The sequence below is a fragment of the Dromiciops gliroides genome, chromosome 4 (assembly GCF_019393635.1).
Source record: "Dromiciops gliroides isolate mDroGli1 chromosome 4, mDroGli1.pri, whole genome shotgun sequence".
In the NCBI taxonomy this organism is placed as follows: domain Eukaryota; kingdom Metazoa; phylum Chordata; class Mammalia; order Microbiotheria; family Microbiotheriidae; genus Dromiciops; species Dromiciops gliroides.
Genome location: NC_057864.1, coordinates 302,062,986 through 302,079,899, shown reverse-complemented (window position 1 = coordinate 302,079,899; position 16,914 = coordinate 302,062,986).

The window sequence follows — 16,914 nt, the reverse complement described above, 5'->3', positions numbered from 1 at the left end:
TCCCATACCCTAAGACAGAGCTTCTTAAACTTTTCCACTCATGAACCCTTTTTGCCCAAGAAATTTTTATGCAATCCCAGGTGTATAGGTATATAAAATATGCTATACATAACATTTTACTGTTGCCAACTTTTTCATGACCCCCCCACATTCAGTTATGCAACCTCATATGGGGTCACGACCCACAATTTAAGAAGTTAGGTCCTAAAGCAAGGAGACGGTTGTTGAGTCTCTCTTCTCTGCCCTTGATCAACCCCTCACTATGTTCCTCCATGTGAGGTGCCAGTGACCAGCACTCCAGTTCCATTTAACCATTTAACATAGGGATAGCTTTTACAATGAAATATTTACTTCAAAGATACAGCAAAAACATATTGAAATACTTTCCCCTAATTCCTGGGAGGGGAAGGGGAATGGGGGAAGGGGCATAACCCACCCTACAGAAGCATTAGGTTTGTGGTTCCTTCATAGTATTAGTTTTTCCAAGTTCAAGTTCAAATCCCCACTGAGCCAGCCTCCCAGATTCTAGTTCTTCAAGATGTTCCTACTGAGCTGTTTGAAATACCTGTCTTAATTCCTGGACTCACCTGTCCTCATGGCTTAAGCTCCTATATTAGAGACTCTACTCTCTGCACTTAGAACTGAAAAGGCTGAAAAAGCTAAAATCCCATCCCCACTTTTGGGGACCACATGGCCTCAGGGCCATACAGTGTCTTCTGCTGTGAGTACAGTCCTTTACTTTCAGAAGGAAATGCCAGGAAAAAATCCCCAACTGCACTGGCAGGCAGTTACTGCCATTTCAGCTATGCAATCCATAGAAAAAGGCTGCACCTAATCATAGCAGGCCAATATAGAATGTCCACATATGCACCAGCTTGCCTTTCTCCAAGAAGCAGGTCTCTCAGCATCTTCCACAGGAAATGTCATTTTAGGTGTAGCCTAGGCATGCAGCAAACCTGCATTAAAGATGTTAAAGGTGGTACCTTTGCTGTCGGATTTACCACTCATTGTCGTCATTATCAACAAGCATTTATTAAGCACTTGCTGGGCAGCTAGGTTGTGCAGTGGATAAGCCCCAGCCCTGGATTCAGGAGGACATGAGTTCAAATCTGGCATAAGACACTTGACACTTACTAGCTGTGTGGACACTGGGCAAGTCACTTAATCCTCATTGGCCTGCAAATAAATAAATAAGCACTTACTATGCATCAGGCACTGTGCTAAGCCTGTAATACAAAGATAAAAACATGTTCCTGACTTCAAGGAACTCACATTCTAATTCTAGTCATCTGTTAGAAAGAAAGAAGAAAGAAAGAAGAAAGAAAGAAAGAAAGAAAGAAAGAAAGAAAGAAAGAAAGATAAAGAAAGAAAGAAAGAAGAAAGAAGAAAGAAAGAAAGAAAAGAAAAGAAAGAAAGAAAGAAAGAAAGAAAGAAAGAAAGAAAGAAAGAAAGAAAGAAAGAAAGAAGAGAAAGAAAGAAAGAAAGAAAAGGATTTCTATCCAATTAAATAGGTTAATATAACAGTTGGGTCTGAGACAACTAATGGAGCAGTTGAATAATTTCTTCCTAAACCCCTGAGCTATTTCTGTATCTGTGTGTATAATATTTGAAGGATACACAGTCAAATCAAATAGAACTCAGTAGCCCCATGGTCCATTCCCTCTAGTCCCCAAAGTGGCAGCCCCATTTAGCAAGGCTGCCTTGCAGCTTGAGGTGTGCTGGGGGCACTACTGACATCAAATATGTATAGCCAAGTACAGGACACTGTCCCAGACCTCAGCCTCCCAACCCCACCCCATTCTATAAAAGAGAGTTTTTTATACCCCAAAGCAAGGTTGGATGGAAAAATACTAGAAATACTCTTGAGTTCTCTCCTGGGAAAACAGTATAGACCATACCTCATGGGGAGGTAGGAGGCTAAGAGAAACAACAGGAAGGAGACAGCTTATCATATCTCTAGGAGGAATGTGCAAGGGCTGAGGATGAATGAGAATGGCAGCCACAGTGGTGATTACAAACATAGGCCCTTGCAAAACAGTCTATGAATATATGTGTATATATACTTGTATATAAATATATATGATACATATTTTCTCCTGTATCTGCCATTAAAATGTAATTCCTTAAGAATAAAAACTGCGGGCGGGGGGGGAGGGGGGTGCAGCTAGGTGGCACAATTGATAAAGCACTGGCCCTGGATTTAGGAGTACCTGAGTTCAAATCCAGCATCAGACACTTGACACTAGCTGTGTAACCCTGGGCAAGTCACTTAACCCTCATTGTCCCACAAAATAGATAGATAGATAGATAGATAGATAGATAGATAGATAGATAGATAGATAGATAGATGGATGAATGAATAAATAGATAGATAAATGAATGAATGAATAGCTAGATAGAGAGAGATAAATAAATAGATGAAAATAAAATAAAGAATACGAACTGTGCTTGTTACATCCTCTATAGTTTCCAAAGTGGCACTATGGTGTCTTGTATGTAGCAAGCCTACAATAGGTGCTGATCGTTCTTTCTCTATATATTGAAGGTTCACCTTTTTTAAAAAAATTCTATTTACTTATTCATTCATTCATTTGTTTATTTGTTAATTCACTCATTTATTTAGTCACAGGCTCCTTTGTCAGTCTAGTGAAGCCTATCGACCCACTCTCAGAATAATATTCTTAAATGCATAAAAGAAAATACATAGGATTACAAAGGACACCAGTTATGGGTTGTTGTTTTTTAAGTTACCCAAAATTTAAAAAAAAATTCACAGAACTCCTTGAACTCTACTCATAGTATTTTATGGATATCAGGTTATAACCCCCTACTATAGATAATATATTTATGTTATCATTAATATATAATATACCAATTAGGTGGCACAATGGATAGAATTCCAGACGTAGAATCAGTAAGACCTGAGTTCAAATCAATGCTCAGACACTTAATAGCTTTGTGATACTGGGCAAGTCATTTAAGCTCTGCCAGTCTCTATTTTCTTTTCTGTAAATGAGATTAATAATAGTACTTATCTAGCAAGGTTGTTATGAGAATAAAATGAGTTAATATTTGCAAAGAGCTTTGTAAACCTAAAGTGCTCTGTAAATGCTAGCTATGATGATGATGTAAGTATATTGACAGTTTATCATTTGACATAGAGATCATTAGCCATATTGTCCTATGTCAATATGTATGTGCCTATGTCCACCTGTATATTTTTTGTAAAGTAAAAAGTAGAAAGCCAGGATTGTGTCATTCTTTTCATTCAGTGCCACTCATAGCAAAAGGGATTAATTAAAAGGTTTTAATAACAGTGATGACAGACATGCTTAAATTAAGAAATTTCTAATTAAAGAAAGCAATGGTGAGATGTAGCCATGTGGCCTGAAAGGGAAAATCAGAAGATTCATTGCTTTTTGTTAGTTTGCAGACCCAGAGAGAGAAACAGAAACAGAGAGATAAAGACACACACACACACACACACACACACACACACACACACACAGATGCAAGATAAATGATAGAGACAGAAAGACAGATACATTTAATATAGTATGAAATTGATCATAAGAAATGGCTTAGACAGAGCCTTCCATTAGTTTGAATTTTTTACTCTTGCTTTTAGGAGAAGGCAAATCACCCCAAACAAAACCAAAGTCAGAACAAGAATTTAGTCAGGAAAAAAAAAATAAAAGAAACTAAGCCTAGTCATTACCAAGTTATATCATGGTCAATACAGATTTAACCCCATGTCCAATACCAGAGTACCAGGGTATCTGCTTCTCTGTTTGTGTTTTCATTTTCCTAAAGCTATACTGGCTGGAGGTGGGGTGGGGGGAGGGACAGGGAAGGGGATGGGCTAGGTGAATAGGGGTATTGATGGGGAAAGAGAACTTATTGACAGTGAAGTGTCTAAGTCTTGAGGGAACCTAACAGTAGAAGTTCCTAAATAGAGCTGGGGTGGGAGTTGGGGCAGGAAATTACTATCCTCATGAAAAAGCTGGGAAAATAATCAATATTGCATTTATTAAATACCTACTAGTGCCAGCACTGGATTGGGTACTAGATGACTACTTGTCAAGAATGGCCCTGAAGGGGTAGATTCTTATTCAGATAGGAGTTCAGTTAGATCAGAAGTTCTCAAAGTATGGTCTGAGGAATCCTGGGTCCCCAAAATATTCTCAGTGGATCTTCAAGGTCAAAACTGTTTTCATAAGAATATGAAGGTGTTTTTATTTCTAATACATTAAATATCAATAAATGCAACTAGGTGTATGCTGGAACCAGTTTGAATGGCTCCCTAGAGCAAATTGTTAAATTTTCACTGATGGCATCTACATCTCAGAAAATGACAAATGCTACAAATCAGAGCTTGATGTATTGCTTTTATTGTGTAGGCTTAAGAAAGGGATGAGAAAATATTAATAAGGCAGATGGGGGGGGGCAGCTAGGTGGCACAGTGGATAAAGCACTGGCCCTGGATTCAGGAGGACCTGAATTCAAATCCAGATTGAGACACTTTATAATTACTATCTGTGTGACCCTGGGCAAGTCACTTAACCCTCATTGCCCTGCAAAAAAAAAAAAAGTCAGATTAAATTTAAAAGTGTGTCCTGTAATCCTTTTCACCACCACTCCTCCCCCACCCCTGGCTGGTTGTTAAACATTTACCAACACACCCCTGCATACAACTCACATAGAAAAGGGGTTTTGGGGGGGGGGGTGGAGAGCAATAATTTTTAAGATTGCAAAGGTTTTCAGTGTTTATATTACAACAATATTGTAAAATGTTTGAGAACTGCTGGACTAGATGATTTTTGAGGTCCCTTAACTCTGAGACTCTGTTATTCTCTGCCAGGTAAGGCTATGAAATGAATCAACCAACAAGCATTTATTTTCTACTCTGAAATAATCAGTCTCAAGTAGCTTATAGTCTAAGGATCTACCAATAGATCCTTATCTTCTGTTGAGGGACCCTCTTTGGCAACATCTCCCATACCTAGAGTGCAGTACAATGAAAACTGAACGTTCCAAATGATGGCCCTAAGATGCTCAAAGTTTCTGAATCATCAAGAAGATTAAACAATGCCTTTTATACTGTAATTTATATTGGTAAGCAGAAAAAAGACCATTTTAAGAAAGATTTTCAACACAAAGGGTTGAAATGAAAAGGGGCTTTAGATTAATCAGAGTATTAAATAAGTAGTATTCTTCCCCTATTTCTGAGACATTTCAGTAATACTTTTACTCTATTTTTATCATCTTCTTATGAGATCAAATAAACAAAATTAATTACAACAAAAAAGGAAAATGTTGGATGTTGAAAACTGAGACACTAATGCTCTGTTGGTAGAGTTGTAAATTGATCCAACCATTCTGGAGAGAAACTTGGAACCATGCCCAAAGGGCTATAAAACTGTGCATACCTTTTGATCCAGCAATACCAAAGTTAGATCTATATTTCCAAATATATCAAAAAAAAAAGGGGAAAGGACCAATTTGTAAAAAATATTTATAGTCGCATCTTTTTGTAGTGGCTAAGAATTGGAAATCAAAAGGATGCCCATCAATTGGGGAATGGCTAAAACATGCTGTGGCATATGATTGTAATGGAATATTAGAAAGGACAAGCAATATAATTTTAGAAAAACCTGAAAGACTTACCTGAACTGATGTATAGTGAAGTAAATAGAATCAGGAGAACGTTTGTACACAGTAACATCAATATTGTTTGATGAAGAATTGTAAATGACTTAACTATTCTCAGCAATACAATAATTTATGACAGTCCCAAGGAACTAATGATGAAGCATACTATCCGTCTCCAGAGAAAGAACTTATATTGTTTGAATAGACTGAAGTATGCTCTTTTTCTCTTTCTTTCTTTCACTTTTTTCCCTTTTGAGTCTTCTGTACAAATTACTAATATGGAAATGTTTTACATAATCGCATACCATTTCAGGAAGGGAGGAGGGCAGGGAAGGATAAAATGTGGGATTCAAACTTTAAATAAAAATGTTTTAAAATTTTAAAGTAATTATAGCATCTTTTGCAAATCAAAAAGTTTAGGAATAGCTAAGAAGAAGGGGAAAAAGACCTATCTGCTTCTAACTTCTAGCAGCAACAATGCAAGATTTTTATCTTGGAAGATTCCCATAACTTTAAATTTCTCTATCTTTCTTTAAGTGTGTACTTTAAAATAAATCAGGATTGGAGTCGTGCTATGAAATTGCTCTCTACTTTTGAGTTTATTGCTGAAAGTGAAAGCTTGTTATCTATTTGTATAACATTATGCAAAGTAACTTATGGGAATTTCCAAGGGCTAGACAATGCTTTCTAAAGAATAATTTTCCGCTTATAAAATTATTTCCCTGATTGTATTAAAGAGAGATGAGTATGTCTAGATTACTATTGAAATACTGGAAACATTTTGAGATTTCATAATCACATAAATGAGTTTCAGGTTTTTGTGTTAAGAATTATTTGTCTTTTCATCCCACAAGAAAAAAAAATTCTAATTTAAAATAAGATACTTCTTCAAATATCAATACAGTGTAAATAAGATATAGCAAAAATATTAAAATGTGGGTTTTTTTTCCATGTAATTTTTGAAAATTGAATCACTATTCTGGGGATTAAAGGAACTGTCAAAGAACAGTGTTAAACATTTATCTTAGGTACTTCTACTAATATAAAACACTGTGGTTTTGAGGAAATAATAAAGCTTTGAGATCAGAATTCTACTTTTTTTCTAAATGGTCCCTCTATATGTGTCAGACTAGATAGACTCCTGCATTTAAGAAATCCTGAGTTAAATCCAGCCATAGACAATGATTAACTAAGTGACCTTGGGCAAAGCACTAAACCTTAATCTATAAAAATGGCAAGGCTGACAGTTCCCATCTCAGAGTTGATCTGAGAATCAAATGTGATAAATTATATAAAACACTGTAAACCAGAAAACACTAAATAAACATGAGCTATTTTTATCTTTAAAATGAGGGGGCTGACTATAGTATCACTAGTTCTGTTCCAGTACTAACATTTTATGAGTCAAGGGATTGGGAGGCATAGTCATGAGTTGTAACATTAGAATATCCCCCATCTCTTGTTCATCACCACTTCCCTCTGTTTGCCTATTTTCCCTGCCTAATCTGTAAGGAGTTTAAATTCAGGGATGGATCTACTTTAATTTAAGCAACAAGCCATTATATATTCATACTTATCAGATAAGATTGGGGTATAGATTCTTTAGAGGGGAGCATTTTCATATGTAGTACTCAAATGTAGCTATGATCTCATTGATGTAGATCACAGCCCAACTATGCCTGAATGACTCTTATCTATATCCTTCCTTAAGTTTGTTTGTTTGTTTTTGTTTTTTACGGGGCAATGGGGTTAAGTGACCTTGCCCAGGGTCACACAGCTAGTAAGTGTCAAGTGTCTGAGGCCAGATTTGAACTCAGGAACTCCTGAATCCAGGGCCGGTGCTTTATCCACTGCGCCACCTAGCTGCCCCCTTCCTTAAGTTTGACACAAGAGTCCAGCCAAAGTTCTGGAGGCCTTCCTTAGCTTCCTTTGACACTGCAAAGGAGGCCAATGAAGCATTCTGCTGTCTGCTCATCATCTCTGATTCTTATCTTATGGCCAATACATCTTCTCTTCCCCTTATAGTTTCTTGGTGAAATTTTTTACTCCTTTTGCTCTTCAGAGTTCTACATTGGTCATATGTTGCAGCCTATAAATGCCCACCATGTAATAAAACTCCCATTATAACATTGGTGTAGAGACCACTGATGATAATCATGTTATAGACTTTCTGTGTAATGCAATAAATCTCCATTACTGTGAAGTATGCCATTAACTTACAATAGGATTAAATATATGATAAACTTATACTGAATTTTTTGGGGAGTATATAGTAGATATAGGACAATGGCATAAGGATGATGAGGTCTTATTTAGGAGTGTGTCTGATGAGAATAGGGAAATATTGCATTTACCTAGTGAAGAGCTGCTCTGAGTTAAAAGGGCTTTATACTGAAAAGGGAGAGAGAGGGAGAAAACCACATAGAAATAAATAGTTGTGTAACCAGATGCAGTAGAGAATAACAGGTATATCACAGAAAGAGTTACTCAACATAGAAAAAGAACAATACCTATTATGTCAGGTTTCAATGTTCTACTAGGCACCAACCCAAATATTCCAAAGCAAATGTTCACATGGATTATTTGTGCCCAACCTGTGGTAGAGCATTACAAGCTTGTATTGATCTGATCTAGCCCCAGTTGGACACACTGTAACTTGACTCTAACATAATGATGCCATTTTGGTCCTCTTCAGGAATGAAGGATAACAACTAACCAACCACAGGGCACCTATGGCATGGAAGAAAAAACAAAGAGGGAAAGACATTGGATTTGGAATCAGATCTGGCTTTAAATACTTGGTTCTGTTAACTTACTAATTGTGTCACAGTAGTTAAGTCATTTTGCCTCTCAAACTTCAGTTTTCTCATTTGTATGATGGGTATAATTATATCTGCCCAGCCTATCTCCCAAGGTTATTAGTGAGTATTAAATTACATACATAAAATGCTTTATAATGTACCAAGCAATAAATATTCAGTGGCGGCAGTAGCAGCCGTGGTAGTAGTAGTGATAGTGACAGTCACAGTGACAGTGATAGTGCTGGTGCTGGTGATGGTGCTCGTGGTGGTGCTCGTGGTGGTGGTAGTAGTAATAGTAGAAATAGTAGAAGTAGTAGTAGTATACCAAGCCACAGAGTATTAAGAATACCCAAAATGAGCCTGAGATCTTGTTGCAGGGAGGTAATTATGAACTCATTGCCACTGAGACTTGGTGAGATAGAGTCGTGACTAGACTGTAGCAATGGAACAATACAACTTAAAAGAAACAGACATAAAAGGGTGGTGGGGTGACATCTTATGGAATAAAATATTTAATTATATGAAAACCCAGAGATCTAAAGGAGAAAATCTAGCGGGGAACATTTGGGTAAAGGGAGGGGAGAGAGGGAATAAGCATTTACTGATTTATCCCACTATGTGCCAGGAACTATGTTAAAGGTTTCCTTCCTTCCTCCCTCCCTTCTTTCCTTCCTTCCTTCTTTCCTTTCAAGCTATTATCTCATTTGATCTTTATAACAACCCTGGGAGGTAGGTACTATTACAATCCCCATTTTTACAGTTGAGGAAACTGAGGCAGACAGAGGTTTAAGTGATTTGCCCAGTATCCCACAGCTAGCAAGTATGTGAGGTCAGATTTGAACTTGTCTTTCTGACTTCAGGCCCAGCACTCTATTCCCTGGATCATCTTGCTGCTTCTAAGGATCAAATGAGAGAGAAATAGAAGCAATACTGAGACAAGAGTATTCCTACTAGAGGGTACTAGGCCAGCTAAAAGAAATAGATGAGACTGAGAAAACTTCAGAAGTTGTGTTAAATTAAGTCCAAGGTTATGTGGATAGTAAGGAAATTGAACCTAGGTCTTCTTTGACCTCAGGCTTAAGTTAACTTTTCTGACCTTCAGTTTCCTCATCTGTAAAATGAGGGGTTTTCAATCAATGATCTGTAATGTCCACAGAATTAGAGAGAAAAAGGACCTCAGGAGACATTTAGCTCTAAATTCTATGATCTTAAATTAGATCAAGGGGGATGGAAGACTCCCAAGAATAATATTTTACAACATAATAGGAAATTATTCTGCTGAGGAAAAAGAGAGAGAAGATTGGTTATTGGGGAATTATTAAAATTATTAATATTAGCTATTAGAGCTGTACTGAGAAATCATGGACGAGTTCAAATGTTTAAAAGACATGTACAAAAAATATAAGTCAAGGCAGGCAACTCAGGACAAATCCAAAAAAGTAGCCTGTCTTTTAAGAACAGTGTCAGGAAGGATAAAGCCTAGATTGAGAGGATGCTGATGATAAGTACTGAGAAAAACAAAAAGGGCTTTTAAAGTACAATGGGGACAAGGAAGATGATCAAGGAAGGGATAAACCTGCAGCTATGGGTAGATAGCATATGATAATGGACAATTGAGAGAAGGCTGAAATACTTAACACTTATTTTGCTTCAGTTTTCTCTATCAAGGAGAATGATCTTCAGACTGAAAAGGAGAGAAAAAAGTGGATAATAGGGAATTAAAACCCAAATTCTAGTGAAAGATGGTAAAAGAGCACCAAACAGGCCTTCTTAAGTTCAAGTTACCAGGCCAGGGCAAAACTACTTCCCAGGATTCTGAAATAACTTAACTGATGTCATTGCCAAACCACAGGTGGTGGTATTTGAGGAATCCTAGAGAACTGGCAAGCTGCTAACTGTACTAGAAAACAGAAACATAGTGAAATTCTCAAATGGATTACTGAATGGAAGGTTAGTGACCATTATAAAGAAAGAAACCATCATTTAAAAACAGCTTAGGTTTCTGTTAAGACATAGCTACGACCTAAGCTGGAGCCCATCCCTCTGACTGGAAGGCTCCTCCCAGAACTTCCATTTAAGGAGGGTGCCGAGGCCAACCATCTCTTCATTTTCCACCAGGCTTTACTCCTCTAGACTTTGCCATCTGAGCCTTCTCTCTGGCCCTTTTAGCTTCTTATTGTGTATTGTTTTCTCAATTAGAAAGTAAGCTCCTTAAACTTAGAAGGAAGCACAAAGCAGGCGTAGCTTTGAAAATGATGTGAAGTATTATTACATAGTTTTTTAAAAAGTAAACAATATGAAATGGAAATTCATGCTTTTTTGTATTGAATCTTTTTATGTTGTACTGTGTATGTAGAAAGGGTTTGGTTTGGAGGTGGGGTGGGTTTTTTTTTTGTTGGTTTTTTTTTTTTTTTTGGTATTTTGTATTTAAGTTCAAAATGAATAAAAAAAATTTTTTTAAAGGCCAAGTCCAAATAAAGAAAGAAAGAAAGATCCTTGCGACGGTGGCTTGCTTTCTTTTTGCTTGTATTTGTAGACCCCCGACCTTAGCATACTACCTAGAACATAGTGAGGGCTTAATACATGTTTGTTTGACTGACTAATCCCTTGTTTGCTTCCTAGTGTCCAGCTGAGGGGGCTCATAGGAGATCTTACATAGGAAGAGTATGAGGCTCTGCAGATAGCAGGACTCCTCTGGTAAGGAAGCGCCTTCTATCAATGCAGATAGCAACTCTTCCACAAAGTTCTGTCTTAGAGAATTGTCAGGTATCCTGAGGGATTAAGTGACTTGCTCAGGGTAACCCAATTCTGATCTTTGACTAAAATGGGTGTTTCTTCTCTAGAAGATTCTTCAGTTCACAAACATTTATTAAGGGTTTACAATGTGCATAGGAAACAGCATATTCTCAAATCTAATCACTCACAACAGTATAATCACTGTTTACAACTCCAGTTGTTAGGTGAAAATGATAGTGGATAGAGGGCCTCCCTTACTGTCAGGAAACTGTTTAGTCGTGTCCAACTGTTTGTGATCCCATTTGTGGTCTTCTTCGCAAAGATACTGCAGCAGTTTGTGATTTGCCATTTCCTTCTCCAGTTTGTTTTACAGATGAAGAAACTGAGGTAAACAGAGTTAAGTGACTGGAATCACACAACTAGTAAGAATCTGAGGCTGGATTTGAACCCAGGAAGATGAATCTTCCTGACTCCAGGCCCAGCATTCTATCCACTGTGCCACCTAGCTTCCTCTTAAAATACTGGCTGTGTGATCATGGACATATATGATCATTGCACCCCCACTTTACAACATATTGCAGTCTCATTAATGGAGGAACTTTCAAAACCAGGAAGTTATTTACATGGAATAAAATCACAGGTTCCACACGCAAATGCTAAACTGACTAGTATCTCAGAATTAATTCTATTTAACTGTATTTTATGGTCACTAAGGGCAGCTTCTCTGCCTGAGTCCTCACTCTGATTTGTAATATTCTATGCATTTCCTTGCCTAATTCCTCATAGGGATCTTGTGTTTCTATACCCATTTTCAAAGGGAGGAGTAAAGTCTTCCAAAGCAACCCCACATAGCTGTGTCTGTATGATCTATTATAATCTTTTTTAGTGGCTCCTAAATGCATTATGCCTACTATTCAGATATACCTGCCCAAGCACAAAGGCTAAGCCCAGAGGTCAAAGTCATTGTTTCCCAGATGCCTACTCTGAATTCCTGGCCTTTCATAATTATACATAGACAGCAATGAATTCTCTTACATTACAAAACTATTTAGAGCAGTACTATTTTTTTTTTTGGTGGGGCAATGAGGGTTAAGTGACTTGCCCAGGGTCACACAGCTAGTAAGTGTCAAGTGGTCTGAGGCAGAATTTGAACTCAGGTCCTCCTGCTCTATCCATTGCGCCACCTAGCTGTCCCCAAGTAGTACTGTTTTTTAAAAGACTGGAAACAAACTATGTTCCCAATGGGAAATGGCAGAGGAAGTTGTGAGATATGAATATAGTGGGTATTACTGATCTGTTTTGTTGTCATATTAGTTTGTCTAGATTTGTGATTTTATTGATATAGGAACTCCTGGTGAGGAAATGCCTTCTATCAATCAGATAGCAGCTCTTCTGCAATGTTCAGTCTTAGAGAATTATCTGGTATTCTGAGGGGATTAAGTGACTTTGCTCAGGGTGACACAATTCATATTGTGTCAAGTACAGGAATGAAAATCAGGTCTTCTCAATTCGAAAGCTAGTCGTCTTATCTACTGTGATGAATGAAAAACCTGAAAGAACAGAATTTCTGGCTAATTAATAATCAATTTTGGGGGCAGCTAGGTGGCACAGTGGATAGAGCACCAGCCCTGGAGTCAGGAGGACTTGAGTTCAAATCCAACCTCAAACACTTAACACTTACTAGCTGTGTGACCCTGGGCAAGTCACTTAACCCCAATTGCCTTACCAAAAAAAATTAATAATCAATTTATTATTTAGAAGAAATGGTCAGTGGTTTCTCTTGGCAACCAAAGACGTGACTGAAAACTCTAGAAATCCTTGAAAGAGAATTCCTTGACAACTGAAAATCAACCCTGATTGGTAGACATTTAATGAAGAGATGGGCTAGAAGTGTTCAACTCTTCCTACTCAGAACATGGCCTGATCATAAGACTATCTGTCTCCAGCAACCTGGAAAGAGGAATCCATTTTCATCCAGATGACTCTAGTTGGTTTTCTCCTTCATGAGCTTGGTCACCCTAAACTCTAATGGAGGGGCACAAGGACAGGGACTCCTTTTCCTCAGGGTAAGAACTTGCCTAGACTGGATTTGGTTTACACTCCAAACAGAATTAAGGTCTCCTAGTTGAGTGGAGTCTGGCCTGAGATCAAAGACCATGTTTCCTGAGGGCTAGGATAACATAAAACAGTCATGTCCTTTAGAGGCTGATGTTCCACAAGAGCTGGGACTTAATAAAGGAAAGAGGAGAAAAGCTTGAATCTAAATCTAACAATTGGCTATTAATATAATGAAAAAAGAATAATTTATCTCATTACTAAACCACACTGCCTCTCTAATGTTCTGTAAGGAATGAACATTTGAGGAATTTTGAGGAATATGTAAAGACTTCTATGCAGGGGGCAGCAAGTGGTGCAGTGGATAAAGCACCGGCCATGGATTCAGGGGACTTGTGTTCAAGTATGACCTCAGACACTTAACACTTACTAGCTGTGTGACCCTAGGCAAGTCACTTAACCCTTACTGCCCCCCCCCAAGACTTCTATGCAGATACACATGAAAGAAAGGAGATAGGGAATAGACCTATGATTTCATTGGAATAGGGAACGCCTATCATGCACCTTGGTACTTTTCTCTGCAATTTATAAAGAGTTGCCTAGAGCACTGAAAAGTAAGTGACTTGTGCAAGATCACAAAGGACAGCATATGTCCAAAGGAGGACTTGAATTCACATTTCCTAAAATGAGGCCGGCTTACTATCCAAATATAACACCAAAAGAGCATTAGACACTGGCTCAATAAAACTCAGTTAAAATATAAAGGACAATGTTGGCTGCTAATCTATTGGAGTCAAAGCAGACATCCTTCCATTCTAATAAAATGGAAGCAATATATTTTATAGCCACAATCACTCTACAGCAGGGGAGACCCTGCTTAACTATTTGGGGTGGGGCTGCATAGGGAATGGTGTCTATTGTGGTAAAAAAAAAGTGTCTATTGTGTAAAAAACTCAATGCAGCAATAAAAAAACCCATAAAACTAAATGCCTGTAATCTTTCCAGCCACAATAATAGTATAAGCATCTTATTTAACATCATAAATAATTCCACCAAAAATAAATTAGCAGAACACCTTGTGTTAATGGGGTTTGCTCTATAATGTTTTAATAACATTAAAAACAAAAACCAGTGTTGGCTAGGGTGACCTTATGAGGGATAGGTAAGTCTGTAGAGGAAAACCTGTATTTGCATTATACTACTTAGGTTTGTCCATAGCATACACCTTTTTCTCCAAGACTCATTCAGTTCTGTCTACCTTAACAAATATTTAACACCATGTGCTAATCACTGTTAACTAACATACTTGAGTTCCCATAATTTGTACTGTTATTTCTGAAAATTTTCAAAAAATTTTAATAAAAATTCTCATTTGCTACAAAACATCTTCAAGGGCAGGTACCTGACCTTGATTTTTATAGACCACCTTTTTTTTTTTTTTTTTGGGTTAAGCCATTTATTTTATTAAGTTTCAGTCATGTCAGACTCTTCATAACCCCATTTGGGGTTATCTTGACAAAGAATGCAATCAAGGTAGTAGTTTGCCATTTTAAGTGACCTTCCTGTCAGGGTCACACAGATAGTAAATGTCTGAAGCTGGAATTTGAACTCAGTCTTCCTCACCCCGTCCAGCACTATATCTACTGTTCTACCCTAGCTTCCCTATGCCTAGTATGTAGTATATGCTTTTTTTTTTATGTATGAGGTATTTTATTTTTTCCATTACATATAGACCACCTTTTAAAAGATATCAGTGCTTAGCACTATAGGGTCATAAAGTTAGAGCTGGAAAAACTCTTAGTTTAAAAATCATCAAAATCAATCCCTTAATTTCACAGATGTGGAGACTAGAGCCCAGGGAGGTCAAGTAATCTGCTAAGATTAAAGAGGTTTTAAATAGGAGAGGCAGAATTCAAATCCAAGTCATCTAAATTTAAATGTGGCATTCTAGTCACCAAATTACAATTCTTCCATCTAAGACTCTCTATGTATAATCCTCTCCTTAGAGAAAGCTATTAATAAAGGATTAACAATATTAATGATACCTCTAGGTTGATACTTGAGCTAACCAAGATTAATTAGTGGAGCCTTGCAAAACTTTGAGGAGTGCTCAAAAAAAAGCCTTTTTGGAACCAGTCTGATGCATAAATGGCACGTATATATGTATGTGTGTGTATATATATGTATATGTGTGTGTATGTGTGTATATATATGTGTATATATGTGTGTGTGTATTTATATATATTTTACAATTCACAAAAGAGTTGCAAACTGTTATGGGGGAAATTGATGGGGGTTTGGGGTAGGGGTTCTTAGGAATTCCTCTTTAAAGAATTACACCCGAGGGGTGGTGGAGACTGGAATGAAGGGTGGTGGAAGGGAGCTAACTCAGTCCAGATCAGGTGCCACTTATCTCTTTAGGTGTGTCTGTCCTTTGGTTTAGTTTCTCAAGGAGGTTCCTTGATTTCCCCCAGAAAACTTTGAGCTACCTAGGCCCATACACAAACTATTAACAACCTGTGACAGCTTGCTTTAAATCCTTTAAGAAAACAACTCTGAAGTTTAACTTAATACCCAGTAAATAGGAACAAATATCAAAAGATGGGAATAATCAGCACTGAAAGGGCTAGGGAAGACACATACACTAATACACTGGTGGTGGAGCTAGAAATTAGCACATCAATTCTGGGCACAATTTGGGAATTACTTTTTAGAAAGTGACTAGAATGGCCCATATCCCTTGATTGAGAGACGCTAGTGCTAGGCATAGTAAATATTGGAATGATGCCCACCTGCTGGAGACTTACTGTAGAAAAGCTCTGCCATGAGGAGAAGGCCTCTGAGGGGCAAGTCACGTGGGCAAGGTCCTTGGTGTCAGGAAGTGAGTTTGCTCGTGGGTACTGTCTATAAGTCTACCAGCAATCAACTTGAGGAGCCTCCCATTTATGGGGGGAGGCCCACAATGTAGGAAGTGGATGCTGGTGGAGGGGTTCTATCTCTTTTTGTTCCTGACCTCGCCATGGTGGGTCGGATGATAGGGTCTCTTAGAAATAGTTAGATTTTTACCTTTCTCTCTGATCCTAATCCTCTTTAATAAATACTTAAACACTTAAATACTCTTGCCACAGCTTATCATTTATTGGCGACCACATCATTAGATATTTTAGACAGACTAGCTAGAATTTTAGCCCCCTTACACATATACTCCAAGGAGAGAGAAAGAGAGGTTTCAGAATATACCAAATCATTTACAATAGTGTTGGGTTTTTTTTTAGCAATAGCAAGATATTATGCCAAAATAGATTCTCATCAACTGGGGAATGGCCTGGACAAATTGATATATGAATCTTATGAATATTACCATGCTGAGAACAAATATGCAAGGTTCAGAGAAGCACAGCATGACATATATGACTAAATGAACATAAAGCCAACAATATACACAATAACTAAATAGTACAGAAAATATAAAACTGATACTGATTATAATGACCAAGCTTTAGCACTGGAGAAGAGTTGAAAAAAAATGTGTCTCTTCATTTTTTGCACAAAGGTGGGATTATGGTTTGAAATGTTCCATGTATTGTCAGCACAAGTGAAGCATCCCATCTATCTTCCAAATCCTGCTAGCAATTTGGTGTCCCCCGTGGATAATTACTGCTACTAGTCT